Consider the following 17,344-nt stretch of genomic DNA (forward strand, 5'->3'; position numbering starts at 1 on the left):
GTCCATTAGTTTCAGGATCTCATCTGTCATCCATGATTTTTTCTTTATTAATCTATCTGTCTTTAAGTGTTTAACCTTTACATTTGCACTATTTCTGTAATATGTTTGATCGTTTGTTCTTAGTTCGATTCGTCTCTAATTGTAGTCACTTGCTCTTTTAACGTGGTTTGGACTCTCATCCACGTATTAAGGTCTTTCATCATACGTAGGTCGTATGATTTGGCTTTCCCTTTCTGTACTGTTTTAAGTTTGACTCGAAATACTCCCACCAGTGGAACGTGGTTTGTCTCCAAGTCTGCTTCAGGATAAGTCTTGACAGATGTTAAGCTGTTTCGATATCTTTTATTTACTAAAACGTAGTCTATTTGATTCCTAATAATTCTCCAGGGTCTGTTTTGAGGGGATTTCCACGTGTACATCTTGCGAGATGGTAATTGGAAGAATGTGTTGGTGACAACTAGTTCTGAGTCTTCTGCGAATTTTTCTAGGAGGTCTCCTCTCTCGTTTCTGACTCCAAGCCCATGTGCTCCAATGTACTGTGTCTGATCTCCAGCTCCAATCTTGGCATTAAAATCACCCATATTGATGACAACTTCCTGTCGAGGAATTTTCTGTATGATACTGTTGATGTTCTGATAGAACATTGAGAGCATAGACTTGGATGCTGTTTATATTAATAAAGTTGGCTTCTACTTGTAGTAAAATCACTCTTTCTGATATTGGTGTAAAGTTAGTAACGTATTTGGCAATCTTGGGTGATACGATTATTCCGACTCCGTAATTATGTGATCCATCACTTTTTCCCGAGTGATCTTCTATTTGTATTTCTCCAGAATCTGGCCATCTCATTTCTGCTATTCCCATGATCTGCTCCTATGGTAACGATGTGATAAATATAAGGATTCTCTAAAAGGATATAATTTAAAAAACAAACACCCTAACTTACAATATATAACGTTTATTATAAACGAAGATAAATCACTGGTTATAAAAATGTCTTAATATTGAATGCTATATTAAATTACAGAACAAAATAATAGAAACACTAACATATTGATATTATTTTAAGTACTTTGCAAACTAAGTTTCTTAACGGATTTTCGGAATAGGGACCTAAACAGGAAAAGATGAAACGATGCAAGAGTTTGTAACAGCTATATATTCGTACTATCTCTTTCCTTTAGCTTTGGTCGGATAGATCACGATAGGTTTTAAAAATGTTAGGATATGCCTAATATAAGAACAAAATAACACCATCAATAGAGTCGTGCCAATAATAAGGATACATTTTTTAGAAGTTGCCACTTGTAAACAAGTCATACTTCAGTTATTTTGCTTATTACATCTTTCATTTGTTCATGACGTCCACTACAGAATTCGGTTACTCTGTATCAGCTGGTACAGAAGTACCATATTGTTTTAGAGTTATTGGGTAGTCAATAAGAAGTCTTCATGAAATAGCCTCGCTGTATGCTGCTAACTCCTAACTAGTGCATATCCACTAATGAAGTCTGCTATAATTCTGAGCTGATTCTGACTTGTTTACCGCACTATCTCATATCAAATATGATTAACCGAGTATACTTTTTCATGTGGAAGTTGTGTTTTAATCTAATCCAGCCTTTTTCCCTAATACTTTCTGATACTATAAAAGTCGGCTCTGGACTGAAATATGATGAAGCTGATCTTCTCTTTATCAGCTCTTTATTTGCCATATATTCCTCTAGGAACATACTGATGAGTTCCAGGAATTTCCATATTAGCCTAGAGACTACTTTATGGCTTCTAATTACTTGTTTGATATATCTGCATATATTTTCATGAAGTGCTCATACCCTTTATGAAAAGAGCGTTAGCGTGGTTCTTTAACAGCAATCATCAGATAACAGAAAAACTATATAACATAGAAAAAAAGGCAAAGGATGACTATATTAACATAAACGTACAGGTACACATCACATTCACTGATTTAAAGAAGGCGTATGACACAGATTCCAAAAATCAACCATGGAAAAAGTTTAAAGAAATCGAAATAACTCAGAGGTTAGGAGAAATCGTAAAAAACTTACACAACAGGGTAAGAGTTAAAATCGGTATTAAATATTCAAACAAGTGTAAAATCACAGATGACTAACTGCAGGAATGCTCCAACGCTGTTCAAGATATGGAAATACCAATCCGAGAAGACTTCTTGTACACAATAAGTTTTGCAGATAACCAAGTGATAACGGCTCAAAATGAAAAAGATCTATCTTATATATTTTGAAAACTAGAAGAAAAAATGACCAAATAAACTAAAAAAAAACCACTACGAAGCTTGGAAATTAACGAAGGTAGAGAAATTAACGACGCTGAAAAATTAAAACACTTAGGATTCACAATCTCATAGAATGGAATCGCTAAGCAAGATATAACCAGCAAAATAGCACACATTATACAGTGTTAACCAAAAGTCCCCTCCGCTTGTATCTTTTGAATAGTTTTACTTGTAATGATGAAATTTTTAGGGAGGAAATAAACGGGCGTAAGCTTCTCAGGTGACTAATAGGAATAAACGACTTTACTAAGCCACTGTGACTGATAATTTTAAATGAGACCTTATGACAAGTGATATATCGTTTAAAAGATATTGAACATACGTATTCAATCATAAAAATTGTGTTCGAGTTTAAGCTGTTTTTGATAAAAAAAAAAGAAATAACAAAAAATATATTTTCGCATTTAATTAATGAAGATTCTAGCGTCCGCGTCTGGTTATTTGTTAAAAGAGTTGACGTTTTTAATATTCTAGTTGTTTTTACTTTGCATAGTTTTTAGGCAGATTGGTACGTACTGTAGCCGACAAAATAGCAGCTGTTTTAATCATTGGTGAATGTAGAAACAATTTCCATGCAGCGGAAAGTCTTCTTAATGAGATATGGCCCGATCGCCCTATAACTAGGACTTATTTGACGAAGCTTCTTCGGAACTTTGAAAAACAGGTAGTGTTCAAGATACCAAACGATCTGGTCTACCAACAATTAGTGATGTTAGTGAACAAAAAAATTGTCATAATTGCAGAAATGATAGTGAACCGTAATTCTTCTACAGCCCAAGTTGTGTCTATCTGTGGAGTCAGTCAAAGAACAATACACCAAGTGTTTACTAAAAACAAATTTCATTCAAACAAATTAAAAATTGTACACCAACTTTCAGATGATGACCCCGACCAAAGACTAGAATTCTGTGAAAACATTTCCCATCAAATTAACCGACAGCCAGATTACATAAAAACAGTTTGTTTTAGTGACGAAAGTACTTCTTCCCTCAATGAAAATATTAACAACACAATGTGAGCTATTGAAGTGACACAAATCGTCACGATTTTCATGAAAAACATACTCAATTTAAAGAAAAAGTAAATGTTTGGGCAGTTATTTAGGGAAATACGTAATTGAGCCTAATTTTCTCAATACTAAGTTTACCTGTGAAGTGTATTTGGTGATGTTACAAAACGTAATTAAGCCAATAATTTTTGAAATTCTGGAAGATAATCTGAATGAATTCGGCAACTTGGAAATAACGTTTTAACAAGATTTCACACTATTATGGTGCACTAACACGTTAACTTAGATTAGGAATATCGTGGTAGATGGATTGGACGACGAAGTTCGATAGAATGGCCAGCTCCGTCACCATTAGATTTTTTTTTCTGTGGGGGTACTTAAAATCTAAAGTTACAGTCTAAACGCTACAGAACTCGACAATATTAAAATTTCGAAATAAGGAATTGTTAAAGAATGTAGGACAATTTCCTCCGACACATTTGAAGGAGTACGAAACAAGTTAACAATAAGATGCATTGTTCATCAAAATCAGCTTAAAACCAAACAAAATTAGTATAATTGTAACGAGATACTCCTTGCCATAAGGCCCCATTTAAAATTATCGGTCACAAAGGCTTTGTAATATCATTTATGACTATTAGGTCACCTGTTATAAGTAGTAGAAAAACTTACGTCTGAAAAGCTTATAGCGTCAAGTCAAAGAGTTGTTAGATGAAAGTGAATCTTCTGTAGGTACTAATCATTAGAGACAATTTTTTATATAACATAATAATTAGGTACCAATGACTATGACATTTCTATGACACCTTAAGAGCTGTTTTTACTAAACGTATATCAATATACATAATCAATATCATTAGTTTGAATAATGTCCAGTAAATTGCACAATTCTTATTACATAAAAGATTACCAAAATAAACAAGTCAGTTTTTTTATAATTAAACGAAAGTTTAGTAATATGAAGTAGTGTTGGTCTCTTCATCTTCAGCTATAACTTCTATAACAACAGCCGTCGCAACAGTGGCAGCTAAATTCGCGAAAACGTCTTCTGTTGCAAGAGTTACGGGTACGGGACCTCCAGTATTGGGTTTCAAGTTTTGCTGTGGAAAGGATCCATATTGTAGACGATACAAATAGGCTTTGTAAATACCAAGCAGTACACTGCTTAATATAAGGACTACCAAAACTATTAGAAGTATTACCCAGTATTGCATTTTGTATAAAATAGTATTCCTGTAATTTTACCCTGTTGTTAAGGTGAAGAAGCACGTTTCCTTGCTTGCTATCTAAAATATAAGAAATATAAATTGTTAGATACGTTTTTACTAAAAGATTATTATACTTGTGTTATAATCAAGATTTTTAACCGGGCAACTGACACGTGGTGTGAGAAATCCCAGAGTTTAGATAGTAACCGTTATAACTTCAAATTTCACTCCAAACGCCAACAGCGCTTCAGCGCAGTCAGGTTTGTATTTCGTACTTCGACGTAATTTTCCGAGGAAAGCCATTTTATACATACTATTTTTATTGAGTTATTCATGATTTCACTTTCGTAGATTTGAAAATAATGGGCGACTATGAAAAAGAGCAGATTCATCTCTTGCGTTTGTGGGAAGAGTGTGAAAATGAAGAAGAATTTATTGATCAAGATAATTCGGAGACAGAAGACATTATTGACAATGTAAGTATCAACAAGTAATAGAACTAAGAAATGAAGAGGAAAAACACGAGATTATGGCAAAAAAATATAAACTAAAAAACGTCGTAAGAGAGAAAGTATTCATCAATGATGACTTGACTGGAGAAGAGAAAAAAAAGCAGAAAAACCTAAGAAATTTTGCAAAAAACGAAAAAGAGAAAGGCAAAGACGTCAAAATTGGTTACAACAAGGTGTTAGTAAGCCAAGAAGAATGGAGATGGAACAAAATAAAAAAGGAACTGGAAAAACATCCAAAAACTAGAAAACTACACCCACAAGAGGAACATTGATAACGACCAAAGAAACGAAAAGGATCTGACAATGACGACCAGGGCGACGAATAGGAATAACGATAGGAAAAAGCACGATGCAAAGGTAAACAAGGATGAAAATAGAAAGAAGATGAAAGATATACCGCAGAAAAAAGGAGAGATAAAAATGGGAACATGGAACGTAAGAAGCATCAATGGAAAAAAGGTAGAACTTGTAGAAGAAATGATCAGACAAAAAATAGAAATATTAGGAATAACGGAAACGAAAATGAAAGGAAGAGGTTTTAAGAAGATACACAAAGGATATTGGTTATTTTGGGTAGGAGCTGATGCAAAGGAAAGAGCAAAAGAAGGCATAGGGATAATAATTGCACCGAATAGACTACAATGCGGTATAGAAGAAACATATGTTAACCAGAGAATATTATCGCGGAAAATGAAACTGATAGACGAGGAAATATGGACAATAATAACAGCCTACGGAGTAAATGAAGATGCACAAAAGGAAAAGAAGGATAAATTTTTCGAGGAGCTCCAAATGCAAATTGACAATGGGGAAGAAAATATATCTGTAATGGGAGATCTAAACGGTAGAGTCGGAAATAATAACAATGGAATTGAGGAATACATGGTAAAAGAAGGAGAAGAAATACTAAACAAAAATGGTGAAAGAATAATAGAAATATGTATGGAGAATAAACTTGTTATAACTAAATACAAAATTTAAACATAAAAAAGTACACAAATACACGAGAGTACAAGAAAGTAGAAATGAAAAATCAATCATAGATTACTTTTTGGTAAGTAGCAACAAATGGAAAAGAGTACAAGACACGAAAGTGAAAAGAGGCTCATAGATTGGCAGTGATCATCATCTAGTAATAATGAGAATGAGAATAGCAAAAGAAAAGGAAGAAAAGAGGAGAAAGGTAGTAAATGAAAAAGTAAAAAGCTACAAATTAAAAGAAGAAAGATATAAGAAGATATTCCAAGAAAAATTAGACAATATTTTGAAAGGTAGGGCAAAAACTGCAAGTATAGAAGAAAAGTGGGAAAATGTCAAGACCAGCTTAATCATAGCTGCTGAGGAAACTTGCGGGAAGACAAAAATAGCAAATAATAGCATGACGAGAACTGAATGGTGGAAGGACGAAATTAAAACAGCTCAGACAAAAGAAAGAACACATGATGCCGAATATAAAAGACAGGAATGGAAAGGTAATAACAGAAGAAAACCAAATAATGGAAAGATGGAGAGAATATTTCAAAGAGCTAACTCATACAGACGTAGACAACAAGAAATTAATGAAGAACAAAAAGTAAAACCCATAACAACAGAGGAACTAGAAAAGGCAATTAAAAGAGTTAAATTAGGCAAAGCACCAGGCAAGGATGATATCACCCCGGAAATGATAAAATTCATGGGAATAGAGGGAGTGGACAGCATGAAAGAACTAATGAATGATATCATAAAGAGAGCAGAAATACCACAGGACTGGAAGAAAGACATTATACTACCAATACACAAAAAGGGCGACAAGAGAAACTGTAATAATTACCGAGGTATTACTATATCAAGTATTCCTGGAAAGATATTCGCAAGAATAATAGAAACAAGAATAAAAACCCAAATAGAACCAACTATGGAAGTTACACAATGTGGATTCAGGAAGGACAGAAGCACACAAGACCACATATTCACAATAAGACAAATAAGTGAGAAAGTAATCAATAAAAATAGAGAAATACATATATACTTTATTGATCTGGAAAAGGCGTTTGACAAAATACAAAGAAAGGACGTATGGAGGACATTAAAGGAAAGAGGAGTTGACAGGATAACAATTGATGTAATAAAGGATATGTACAATAATAATACAAATACGGTGAGAACCAACAACAAGGAATCCGAAGAATTTACTACAAGTCAAGGCGTCAAACAGGGATGCGTGTTAAGCCCACTGCTGTTCTCAGTGGTACTGCATGAAGCAATAAAGAAAGCCAAGAGAATAATGAGAAAACTAACATTAGGATACTGGCAAATGAAACAGACTCAACTATCAGAGCTTCTATTTGCAGACGACATGGTTTTGATAGCAGAAAACAGAGAAAACCTACAGAACAACCTTGAGATCCTAGAAGAAGAACTGTCAAACATAAATATGAAAATAAATACAGAGAAAACAAAAACAATGATAATTTCAAATAAGAGAAAGACACACGCAATACAATTAAACGGAAAACAACTAGAACAAGTGGAACATTTTAAATACCTAGGAACAATAATTGAATCAAACGGTAAACAAGACATGGAAATAAATGAGAGAATGGAACGAACAGGAAGCTTATTTAACACTACGAAAACAACATTTTTGGGGAAAAAATAAATACAGGAGAAGGTAAAAACGGCAATCGTTAAATCAGTAGTTAGACCTACAATCATCTATAATAGCGAGTCATGGACATTGACTGGGAGACACGAAATCTAACACAAGACCGGATAGCATGGAGACAACAGTGCAAAACTTAACCCCACCAGTCTTACACCTAACGGTAGAAAGGCTTAGGACTAAGTAAGTAAGTAAGTAAGTATCAACAGCGATTATCCCGATAAGGAACAGGAACCCGAAGAAGAGAACGGAAATCAGCAGGCTGTTGTAGAAATATCAGACAAGATTAATATTATTCCGGAAAGAATGGATAAAATGGAGTAAAGAAACCAATAACAGAAATGTTCGAACAATAGCTTAACTTAAGTTAAGAGAACTTAATTAGACATATACCGGGAGTCAAAAATCACGCCAAGCATGCCAAGACGCCAATTGAGTGCTTAATGATGTTTATTGATGAACAAATGATTGCTGACTTGGCTAAGCATACTAACCAAACGAATTGCAGAAAAATCTGAAAGTTGAAAGGACTCTCCACATTATAGGAATAGATCTTTGATAAAAATCAAGGCTGTGTTGGGGCAAGTTTACCTGTCTGGTGCATTGAGAAACAACCATCGTCATTTACATGAATTGTGGAACACTGACGGAACAAGAATGGACGTTTTCCGTTGCACAATGAGCCAACGTCGATTCGAATTTTTATTTTCATGTCTAAGATTCGAAAACAGAAAGAGTCAACGTCAGAAGTCAGATGACAACGAGATATAAAGAGAAATATCAGAGAAAGCAAACGGAAAGAACTGGAGAAAAAATGCCAAGAAATCGAAATTCTACAAAGTAAATATGACGACTTCAATGTGCATAAAAAGGTAAGAGAAATTACAGGCAAATGTAAAAACAGAAGAGTAAGTAAACTTGTTAATGGCAACGGAGAGGTAATCGTGGACAAAGAAAGAATTGATAATACCTGAAAAAATTACATACGAAATTTATTTTTTGATGAGAGGGAGAACCAATCCCCAATACCTACGGAAACAGGACCACCTATACTAGTGGCAGAAATAAGAGCAGCCATAATATCACTAAAAGAAGGGAGACCTCCAGGACCAGACGGAGTACAGTCTGAATTTCTTAAACTTCTTGATGATGAATCTTTAAGAATACTATGTAAAAATATGACTCAGGCAATATTCCAAAAGATTGGGTAGTTTCAGAAATTATTACGTTACCAAAGAACCAGGGAGCGAAAAATTGCAGAGAATATAAGCTAATTAGTCTAATAAGCTATACACTAAATACTTTTCTTAAAATTATACATCGCAGAATATACAAGCTATGCGAAGAGAGAATACAAGACAAAGTTTGGATCCATGAAAGGCGTAGGTACGAGATATGCACTGTTTAGTCTACAGGTATTATTCCAAAGACGCAGAGATATGACTTGCGATATCTACACCTGATTTATGGACTACCAAAAATCATTTGACATAGTTCAACATCCAAAAATGTTCTAACAAAAGCCCAAATAGATTATAAAGACTGGCGTATAATACAAAATTTATACTGGAACCAATCAGTCACAATAAGAACAAATCTTGGAGATGAACCGACGGAAGCGATCCTGATTCTGCGAGGCGTTAGACAAGGATGTATACTTTCACCTATATTATTCAACCTCTATTCAGTATAATAATAAACAAAGTAAATGAAATAAGTGAAAGATTTGGACTACAAGTACACATATCAAAAACTAAATTTATGGTCATCAGCAAAAATAAAATTAGAGACGTTCAACTGCTTATCAAGAATACACCAGTGGACCGAGTAAAACCTTAATCTGGAGATAAAGGTAAGGTATCTCCTACGATGATATATCTTCTCGAAATTATACTACGGAGTTGAATCCTGGAGATGTGGCTATACAGAAGAATCCTAAAAATATCATGGACGGACAAAATAATCAAAGAGACTGTACCACCAAGAATGGGGGAAGAAAGAGAAGTGATGTATACGATTAAAAGGAGAAAGTTAGAATATCTCGGACACATAATGAGAAACGGCACTAAATACAGATTACCAAAATAATCCTTCAAGACAAAGTATTCGGAAAGCGAGGAATTGGGAGAAGAAGAATATCATCGCCAAATTCGAAACGAATAGGCACCAAGAGAAGAAGAATTATGTTAAAAAATACTTTTAATAATTTAAACAGATTATAATCTTAAAATCTGCTCTTTGGGCAAAATGAAGTACCAATAGGTAGGATAAAAAGGGTACGCCGTTTGACCCTATCTATTGGTAACCCGTTTTACTCCATGATTATATGTTAACAGTATGACTTATTTATTGTATTATAAAACTAATATCTTATTTCATGCAAGTTTCCAAAAAAATATTCCCTACAAAAGCAAAACTGTTCGTCAAAAGTGGTCAACATGGCCAGAGAGCATGCAACAGACTGTAAATACTAAAAGTTGTAGTAACTGGTGTGATGGATTATTACCCAGTATCAATTGCATTTTGTTGTTCCTCTGACAACTTTAGAACGTTGTGTCAAAAAACAACGAGATAATGCAAGTTATTCTATTGCAAAAGTTTTAGGCGCTAAAAGGATCGTTTTCACTGCCGAACAAGAAGTAGAACTTGTTGCTTATCTTAGAGATATGGAAGTAAGATTGTTTGGCTTGACCATGAAAGAATGTAGGCAACTTGACTTTAACTTTGATACAAATTAGATTGAGCACCCCATAAAAAAAATTATAAAATGGTTGGATTAAGGGATTTTTAAATATGCACAAAGATTTGTCAATCAGAAAGCCCGAGGCTACGTCAGATGCTCGTGCGATGGGATTTAACAAAGTAGTTGTTCAACAATTCTTTAAATTGTTGAAAGAAATTGTCCGTAAATATAATTTAACGTCAAAAAATTTCAATGTAGACGAAATATGAGACAGGCAATCCAAAGGGGGTTTCTACAATCATTGCATCAAAAGGAAAACAAGACCCGACACAGCCACAACGCAAAGGCTTAGAAGAATTACAGGGAACACGCTGAGAGATCGAAAGAGAAGTGAAGATATTACAAAAAATTGTAACGTACAAATTATAAACCGAAACCGAAAATTATATTATATAACAAAAAATAAATGGAATAACCACATAAGCAGAATGGAGGAGACCCGTGATGTCAAAATAGGAAGAGATAAGTCACCAATCGGTAGAAGAAGCATCGGACGACAGCGCAAAAGATGTAGTGACAACCTTCCATAGAGGTATTAATCCGCCAACGAACAAGCAAAATTGCTTAAAAAAAGGAAGAAGAAGAAAAGGAAAGCACCAAGTTGCTTGGATCCACCGAGAGGAGGTGGATCCTCGGGAGGTGGAACTTCGGACAGCTTCAAAAGTTTAAACAAAAACGTGAAGAAAGAAATTAGGAACGATCATAGAAACTATACTAACAATTTAATAATAAATATAATACAAGATAACTGCAATATGAAAGTACTCAAAACAAAAAACTCAAACGGCACAAGAAAAATCATAGAAATAAAAAATGAGAAAAACGTCACCGTCCGAGAAGGAAAGGAAATAAGCGAGGCCATTGAAAAATTCTACACTAAATTATACTCGGCAAATACACAACCACAACAACGACGTACTGAACAAACAATAATTAACACCGGCTCAGAAGAAATACCGGACATAACCGACTATGAAATAAGAATGGTCCTAAATCAACTAAAAACGAATAAATGTCCGGGAGAGGATAAAATTACAGTCGAAATGTTGAAAATCGGTGGAAGAAAAATAGAACAACGGATACATGATATTTTATTTAATAAAGTAATTGATGAAGGAAAGATTCCTCAAGAATGGTACAACTCCGAAGTCATTTTAATATTCAAGAAAGGAGACAAAGCAAACATCGAGAATTACCGACCAATATCCTTGCTCTCACATCTGTATAAATTACTATAATCATAACCAACCGCCTAACACATAAGCTCGATTTCTATCAACCTATCGAGCAGGCTGGACTCAGAAAACATTTTAGTACCATAGACCACTTGCACACCGTAAGAACACTGATAGAAAAATGCACTGAGTATAATGTTCCAATTCATATGGCGTTCGTCGATTTCCATAAAGCATTCGATTCCATCGAATTATGGGCAGTGCTTGAATATCTAGAAAATGCACGTATGGATTCAAGATACACTAACATAATTAAAAACATATATGAAAATGCCACCATGCAGATAAAGCTGGACGAAAGCACAAAAACTAATCCCATAAGACTACAACGGGGAGTAAGACAAGGAGACACCATCTCTCCCAAACTATTCACCCTTGCTCTAGAAGACATTTTTAAGAAACTAGAATGGAACAATAAGGGTATCAACGTCGACGGATCATACTTAAACCACTTGCGATTCGCAGATGACATAGTTTTAATAGCCGATAATATCCAAGAACTAAATGATATGTTACAACAATTAAATGCAGTTTAAGGAGCGGTAGGTTTAAAAATGAACTACAAAACAAAAATACTGAGCCGATACCAGACAAATATAACAATACAAAATCATACCATAGAAAATGTTGAACATTATGTATATTTAGGTCATGTTATCAAACTAGGAAAACCAAATCAAGATGCTGAAATTAAAAGAACACAACTGCCATGGGGTGCTTTCGGCAAATTAGCATATATCTTGAAAAACACCTCCATTCCTGTAAACTTAAAGAAAAAGGTGTATAGCACATGTATACTACCAGTTTGTACTAACGGCTTGGATACAGTAGCCCTTACCAAAAAATCTGCTAAAAAATTAGAAACAACGCAAAGAGCAATGGAACGAATCATGCTTGGAATATTACTAAGAGACAAGATTAGAAACACCGAGATAAGACGTAGAACGAAGATTAGGAATATTGTGGAAGAAATTGCAAAAATGAAATGGCGCTGGGCAGGTCACGTAGCTCGATATAATGACAACAGGTGGACACGGGGAATTCTAGAATGGAGAGCAAGGACGACAACAAGAAGCATGGGAAGACCTCAAAAAAGATGGGTAGATGACATAAGAACAGTGGCAGGCAAACAGTGGATTAGATTGGCGCAAGATAGAGAAAGATGGAAGCAATTGGGAGAGACCTACATTCAGGAATGGATGGAAAATGGTTGACAAAGAAGAAGACTGAGAGGGATGAAACTATAACTGCAGAAATTTGTTTCTCTGCCTTGGGAGCCTATATGCCTTCCATGCAAATATTGCCCCGAAAGCGAATGCAACAGGGGTTTTTGGATGGCCTCGTGCCTCGTGGATGGGTGGTTGGAATGGGATAGATTTTCTTTAAGATCAAAGTATGTAGAAAATTGAAACATTAAAATACCACAGGATGCAGACGTTCAAACGTTATATTGTTAGTCTGTAAAACCTATTTACATAAATCAGAATTTGATATAATTATCAATTAAAAATTAATTACTTACCCTATTTAATTACTTTTTTAACGTTTATAGATCATTTGTAACAAATCTCCTAGTTTACGAACAATATCTTTTAGTTTAGTACCAAAACAAATAAATACTGAATTCTTAAAAATGCAAGCATAATATATATTTTATTTAGAAAGCCAGTATATAAACTGTTCTTAATGGTTAATTTGGAAGTTAATTAGGATTTACTATTTTAAAACATTTTATTGATATGAAAGCAACCTATTTGCGGCATTATTGCCGAAGCTATTATAAATCAGCTTATGATTATCTGTAATTTTCTTTGTATTATCCGTGTTATAATGAGTTGGACTTTTTGGAAAATAGTAATTATTTAATAATAACAAGTCTATTGAAAATATCTGGAAAAAACATTCAAATAATACAACTTAAATGTATGATATGTGACCGAAGTAATGTTTTTCGATAAGAAAAACAAACACTTTACTGTTTACAAAGACTGTTAAACATCCCGAAGAAGCTGAAGCCTCATGAAGATCATCTCGTTTTAGGTTTGATTTTATAGTGTCTGGTGTAACTTCTCTGTTTCCACTACTTTTCTCCATTGTTCTCTCTCTTTGATTGTCCGTTCTATATTTCTAATGTCCATACTCCTTAAGTCTTCTTTCACTTGTTGTCTCTATCTCAGTTTAGGTCGGCCTCTAGTTCTTTTACCTACTCTTAACGGATTGCTCTTCTCTCTTCTCATTGTGTGTCTATACCATCTAATACTTTGTGCTTTTATTGGTCTATGTTTTCTTGACCCAACCATTCTTGTATTTCGTGATTCATCCGTTTTTTTGCATATTTTTTCGTTCTCCCCATTTTGGTCCCAGTATTTTTGTGATAATCTTCCTCTCAAAAACTTTTAATCGCTCTTCTTCTCTTGCTGTTAATGTAAATGTTTCTAAAGCATATACCACTATTAGTCTTATGATCGTTTTGTAGATTTTCATTTTTGTGTTTCGGCTTATCTTCCTATCTCTAAACATTTTTTTATTTCTAAAAAACGCTGTATTTTCCGCTTGAATTATGCTTTTCATATCCTCACTTTCATTTCTTCTGTTGATTAGTACTCCCATATATTTGAAACTGTGTGTAACTATTGTCAGTTCTGTCATTTGTGTCTTCTTTTTCTTGCTTACGTTTTTGTATTTGGTTTTATTTTTATTTATTTCCAGTCCTCTCAGTTTGGCTACGTTTTCTATTTCTTGGAAGGTTTTATTTAATGGCCTTTTATCTGTTGCTACTATGGTTATATCGTCCGCATATCCTATTATTTGTACTATATTCTTGTATATAGTTTCTGCGTTTGACAGCTTTTTTATTATCTTGTAAGTGATAGAATAAATAGTACTGTTGGGAGCGTATAATAGTACATCTAATTGCCTTACTCCATTTTTATTTTTATCATTTCTGTTCTTTCTCTTCCGGTGTCTATTGTTGCTTGGGAATCTCGCATTGCTATTTCTATCATTCTTATAATTTCATTTGGTATGTTACTCTCTTGCAAGTCTTGAATCATTTTTCTTCTGTTGAATATTTTTCTTCAATACGGTGGACAGTCCAACAATTCGAACTTTAATTCATGGATTTTAGCCATTGTCAAAATGCTTGTTGTACTGATGAAAAATGAATTTTTACTTCTGCAAACCGGGTTTTTCTTCACGATTTTTTTCCTTCAGATAGTCCAAAAGGTTATAATAATATTTATAATTTATTGTTTAACCAGTTTGTAAGTAATTTACAAACAAAATTCCTTGATCATCCCAAAAAATAAATGGTAATTCATCTTGGCAGATTTCTTTACACCAACTTGTTTAACAAAAAATAAATTAGATCTATGAAATTGCAACCTTTCGCGGATCATAAATTGCAATCATTCCATGATCCTCGAAAGGTTGCAATTTCATAGATCTGATTTTTTTTTGTTGAACAAGATATTGTAAGTATTGAAGATTTGCTTTTCAATGTGATATCAAATTGTGATTTTGATCAAATTATTTTTAGTTTGCACAAACTTGTTTTGAAGCCGAAGAACCAGTTGTACATCAGTTTTTAGGCTCCTATTTTGATTCAGAATTATAGTGATAGACTTAAGTCTTATCTATAGTGATCTGTCGGTGTAAAAAATCCACTGTATCCGTTTGAAAATGCTCTAAATGTTGCTAAGAAAATCGCATGCGAATGTGTTTTTAGTTTGTGCTAGCTAATGCGGCAGTAATTGTGAACACAGCCGTCTAAAACCCAACACTTCAGTCAAAATATTGCTTACACTACCCAATGAGACTCCTAGGTTTCTACTAAACTATTTCAGTTTTTCGACGATTTTCCAATTCGATACCCTGTATTTTTTTACGATTTCTGGTATTGTTGCTCTTTTTGGGCGTCCTTAACGTGGATCGCCTTCAAGATTTGTACGACACATTTAAATTCAACAACCCATCTTTCTACTATACTAATATAAATGGCGAAAGGTCCTTATATACTTTCAACATTCATTAATAAATTTCGTTTGTTATTAAACCTCTCCAAAAATAAAAATTCAATCACTACACGAAACTTGATTTTTTCAGCTTAAAACTTTTCAACTAAAAAAATATTGTGTCACGTCGATACTAAATGGCTTGTAAAGAAATAATGAGTCGACAGATTAAAATTAATTTTACTGAACTTTTTCAGAATGGTTTTACTGAACTTTTGTTGATCATATTAATTCTATGTCAGTTAGGGAGTTTGTTACTAAAACTTTTATTTTTTCCATTGCAGCCACAAGAATGGTCTATTTAGGAGTACTGTTCAGCCATGTGGTCTCCGTATTTGCGGATATATTCTGATCTTTCAAAGTGGGATTATAATAGAAGACCATTACTACACTATCATGGAGAGGTCTATGAGCTTGCCTGCTTTAAGTGTGAGAAGAGATCTGTTTGGTTTAACTTTGATTTTTAAATTATTAAATGGTAGAATTGATTGTCGGTCTCTTGTGAGTCAGATTGGTCTTAGAGTACCATATTACCATGATTTGAGTCATCTATGTACAGTAAAACTTCTGTTAACGGACATCTCTCCACAATGAAAACCTCTGCTGAACGGACAATTTTTAGGTCATCGAACATTTCATATGTGGGTAAATAGGAAGACACCTCCGAACAACGGACATTCTTCACAACGACGCCTAAAAAATTTACCTTTAGTTTTTTAAGAAATTATTGTAATTTTACCTGCCAACAAAGGACAGTCAGGTAAAGGCGATTAAAAGATTAAAATTGGGGCTCCAGAAATCCAAATATGTACATAACTTATTGTACCTATAAAACTAATTATATAAGTAGCTACTTATGGGTCATAAAACTACGTACTTTAGGTACATCGAGTTTGAATTGAAGAAACCCATATTAGAATTTATTCATTATTTGTACACATTTCTAATTTAGATGCGATATTTTGATCTAAGCGTAACAATGTCTTAGACTAAAAGAAAGTTTTTAAGTTTGGAGAAAAAAAATATCAAATTTTCCATGGAAATCTTCAACAAAAAAAGGATTAAAGCATAAGGTGTTGCCATCGATACTATACTGTACGATTGGTTTTGTAAAGGGCGAAGTAAGAACATTCCATTATCTGGACCGATAATAAAAAAAAGAGCTTTAGAGGTGGCGAAAGAACCCAAAATTTAAATTTTAAAGCTTTCAACCGTTGGCTTGACAAGTTTTGCTTAAGACATAACATTAAATTTACAGCAATTTCTGGGGAAGCTGCAAATTTTAAACTGGACAATATTTCAGAGTGGCAAAGAAATCTGCCAAATTTATTAAGTGGCTATTTTCCTGAAGCTATTTATAACGCTGACGAGACTGGTCTGAATTATCGAGCCTTACCAAGTAAAATTTTTACATTTCGTAATGAAACGTGCACTCAGCGTAAATCTGTTAATAAAAGGCTAGCCGTATTATTGTGTAAAAATTTAAATGGGAAAAAAGATAAACCTTTGGTGATTGGTAAACGTTAAAATCCTAAAAATTTTCATGTTAATAAACTACAAGTTGACTGGTACTACAACGAGAACTCCTGGATGACCAGAGATATCATAACAGATTGGCTGCACAAATTTGACAGAAAAATGCAACGACAAAAAGAAAAATGCT

Source organism: Diabrotica undecimpunctata, chromosome 9, assembly GCF_040954645.1.
Source record: "Diabrotica undecimpunctata isolate CICGRU chromosome 9, icDiaUnde3, whole genome shotgun sequence".
NCBI classification, from domain to species: Eukaryota; Metazoa; Arthropoda; class Insecta; order Coleoptera; family Chrysomelidae; genus Diabrotica; species Diabrotica undecimpunctata.